General features: G+C 40.8%; 1 protein-coding gene across 1 annotated transcript in view; it reads right to left on the reverse strand.

Annotated features, from left to right (window-relative positions):
• LOC106879427 (focadhesin) overlaps positions 1–4379 on the reverse strand; it is a 260907-nt gene that overhangs the window by 77986 nt on the left and 178542 nt on the right. The gene's annotated exons all lie outside the window — the stretch shown is intronic.

Here is a 4379-nt window from a genome sequence, read left to right on the forward strand (position 1 = left end):
AGGTGCGTTTACATGCCTCTGCTAGAACTGTGATTTTGATTTCAGCTTGATAGGTCTTCTTCTCAAGCACGATATGCCAAAGGTTTTGGTCATTGCCTCTGTGAAGCCTAATACTCGAAAGGAACCCAGCCACTTTGCCTGTGTGTGAGGCCCAACACTCGAAAAGAACTCAGCCACTTTGCCTCTGTGAGGCCCAACATTCAAAAGATGTTCTTTACGTGCTACCAGCATGGATGCACTTGGCTTGACAGGTCCTCTCAAGCACAGCACATCGCCAAAGTTCTCAGTCACCAGTCATTGCCTCTGTGAGGCTCAAAGTTCTAAGATCATGCTTCATGTGTCCCATATCTTCCTGGGTCTACTTCTACTACAGGTACCTCCACAGTAAGAGATCGGCAGTTCTCTACACAGCTGTCCTCATCAATATGCACCACATGACCATACCAGTGCAGTCATCTCTCTTGCACACTATATCTGATCCTATTATGACTAACTTTTCTCTCAAGATGCTTACACTCTGTTGAACATGCACACTGACATTGCACATCCAGCGAAGCATACTGGCTTCATTTCTTTCAAGCTTATGCATATCCTCGGCTGTCATAGCCTATGTTTCACTGCCATGCAGCATAGCTGTTCATACATAGGCATCAAGCAATCTATCTTTTACTTTGAGAGAGAGACAATTTGTTGCCAGCAGGTGTAGGAGCTCTCTGAACTTTGCCCAGCCTAATCATATTCTCACAGCTATACTCTTGGAGCATCCTCCTCCGCTACTACCCATTCTACCCATTCTACACAGCACTTTCCTTGGATACTGGAACTGCAACTGTAACATCCTACATATATTTTTATTCTTATTTTCTTATTTCCCTTTATACTTCCTATAATCATCCTTTTCCAAAATAACTCCTGATATTGAACTCTACTATTTCCCTCCAGTTAACTCTCTCATATCGTCTCTGATGAAGGGATATCCCTAATATCCCAGAAAAAGCTGTAAGACTACCTGTCTCTTTATAAACATCTTATAAATCACACACAGCCCTGGCTTCGTTGTCTCACTCTATTTAACACCATCAGGAACATACATTTACCCATGTGCTTCCACAGCCTTACCCTTTGACAATCACTGAAATACATACGTACATTCATCATCAGAAAAATTATATACTATCTACACCACCAACTGCATGAGCAAATGCGCAAATTCTCTGAAATAATATGTGATTATATACACACACACACACACACACACACACACACACACACACACACACACATATATATATATACAAACATACATACACACACACACACACATATATATATACATATATATTTAATGATGCTGTAAAGAGAGAGACTTGGAAATGCTACTAAATGAAGAGAATGAATGGGAGAAAGAGAAACTTTCAAATACCAACCCAACAAAGGGACCAGGTATTCGAATTAACAATACTTTGGTAGATAAAGCAATTAAAGGTATGAAGACAGGGAAAACCCCATCAGGAATCACTGCTGAGATGCCTAAGATATCTGGCAGTGTAGGCCATAGTCTAGTCACCTGTATAATCAACCAGGTGATACATGAAGGAGCCATACCCAATGACGAGTGTAGCAGCACCATAGTCAACTGCTACAAAGTTAAAGGTTAGGGTTAGGGTTAGATAGGGATAATTACAGAGGTATGAAATTGTAGGATCAGGTGATGAAAGTAATATGCTGTGCTTGAGCAGACCTGTTGAGTCAAGTAAAATCATAGTTGTGGCCAGTGCTGCCTGACTGGCACCCATGCCAGTGGCATGTAAAATGCACTATTTGAACGTGGTCAGTGCCAATGCTGCCTGACTGGCTCCTGTGCTGGTGGCATGTAAATAGTACCATTCAAACATCGATGCAAGTACTGCCTGAATGACTCCCATGCAAGTGGCATGTAAAAAGCACCATTCGATTGTGGTTGATACCAGTGCTGCATGACTGGCCCCCATACTGGTGGCATGTAAAAAAGTACCCACTGCACTCTCAGAGTGGTTGGCATTAGGAAGGACATTTAGTTGTAGAAACCTTGCCAGATCAGATTGGAGCCTGGCGCAGCCTCCTGGCTTGCCAATCCTCAGTCAAGCTGTCCAACCCATGCCAGCATGGAAAGTGGACGTTAAACGATGATGATGATGATGATGATGAATGCACATATATACTTTACACACATACACACATCTCGTACTGTAGCTATGAATTAACCCCAGTATACTCTGTAAAGTTGGTATAAGGAAGGGCATCTATCTATGGAGTCCAAACCAAAAAGGAAATATATAAGTAAGATGGGGTTCTCTGACCTACCTAGAAGAGCAGCAACAACTTATCCAAAACATACAACCAATATAAAATGCAGAATCAAAATAACAATGATACAAGATGTGATGGGTATTTGAGGACATTCAATTATCAGTGTATCACCCTCTTAAAACCATTGAAGAGGTTTTATTTCTTTCAGATCCCCTATAGTAGATACAATGCAAACAAAAAATGAAAAAAAACACGCAGTCAGTGTTACAATATGTGCAGAACACAGTGATTTAGAAATTGCAAACTTTCTAAATGTTGCATGATCTTTTGTACACAAAGTTCAGATGCCTCTGGTGGGAATGTCTGAACTGCTTCAAACAAAAAACATTCTGAACACTCAGACACTATAAGGACTGCAATTCATCCAACAGGTTCAAAAGATTATAAATGATAATCTTGGAAAATCAATGTGGGCCATCACCAAAGAACTTCAGGTGTTGGAGTGGACTATCAGAACTGTGATGCACAAAGACATTTGATGCAAGTCATTTCTATTAAGGAGAGGCCAACTCGTGTCTACAAAAATACAGGAAAACCATTTGAGCTGCAACAAGTGGTTACTTAACAAGGTTAAAACCCCAACAAACATAACATGATTTGTTTCCTCTCTGCTGAGAAGAACTTCAACCAAGGACTAAAGTCTAACAGGAGAAATGATAGATGATTCTGTGTAGATTTTTCTAATGTCCCCAGACTGAGGCACATTATGGTTCCAGTAACTGTGATGGATTTAGGAGTGTTGAATAATGAAGATGATGTCATACCACCTTACATCTGTCCACAGGGTGTTAGAATTAGTGTTACTGGATATGCTCAGGTGCTGGAGAATGTTGTTAATCCCTGGATAGAAGAAGTGCTCAATGAAAGGCAATGCATTTCAACAAACCTCAGTACCTTCTCACAAAGCTTGTGTAACACAAGAATAAATGTTAAGCGTGGCTTAGGGGTTAGGGTGTCAGCATCTCGATCGTAAGATTGTGGTTTCGATTCCTGGACCGGGCGATGCATTGTGTTCTTGAGCAAAACACTTCATTTCACGTTGCTCCAGTTCATTCAGCTGGCAAAAATGAGTAACGCTGCGATGGACTGGTGTCCCGTCCAGCAGGAGAGCGCATACGCCATTGAAACCGGGAAACCGGGCCCATGAGCCTGGCTAGGCTTTAAAACGGTGCATTTATTATTAGTCTCTATGATTATGTAATAGCAAACTTGTGGATTCCAAATTTGCCAGATTTAAATCCCATGAACTACTACATTTAGAGTGTTATAGACACCCTCACATTGTGGTTGATACCAGTGCTGCATGACTGGCCCCCATACTGGTGGCATGTAAAAAAGTACCCACTGCACTCTCAGAGTGGTTGGCATTAGGAAGGACATTTAGTTGTAGAAACCTTGCCAGATCAGATTGGAGCCTGGCACAGCCTCCTGGCTTGCCAATCCTCAGTCAAGCTGTCCAACCCATGCCAGCATGGGTTGGATGCCGTAGTCCAGGTGATGTCTCAAGTGAATAAGGATTAAGAAATGCAGACATGTTGACAATTATGGTTCCACATTGAAGCAGTAATATAAGCTAAAGGTGCATTAATAGAATAATCTTAAAATAAAGTTTATTGAGAAAATGTGCACAACATTTTATTAAAAAAGTATTACTCACCAGTATGGGGATCGAACATATGGCATTCACAATAGCACAATGCATTAGATGACTAAGCTAACACGCCTATACATTTGATTTTCGCTTGGTTAGAGTTGTTTTATTAAATTACGAAATACACGTTTGTGTGTGTGTGTGGGAGGGGGGGTCACCTTGTCTTGACATTATGCAATAGCTGTATCACTGACACACAAGCAGTCTCATTCCTTTTCAATATTCTGTGAAAATATCTGACCATGGGGAAACATCATCTTGCTTGGAAACAGCTGAGGGCTAACAACAGGATGGGCATCCAGTTATAGAAAATTGCACCTCAATAAACTCAGTATATATATATATATATATATATATATATATATAAATAAACTGAAAC

This window comes from Octopus bimaculoides, chromosome 4 (assembly GCF_001194135.2).
Source record: "Octopus bimaculoides isolate UCB-OBI-ISO-001 chromosome 4, ASM119413v2, whole genome shotgun sequence".
NCBI lineage: Eukaryota > Metazoa > Mollusca > Cephalopoda > Octopoda > Octopodidae > Octopus > Octopus bimaculoides.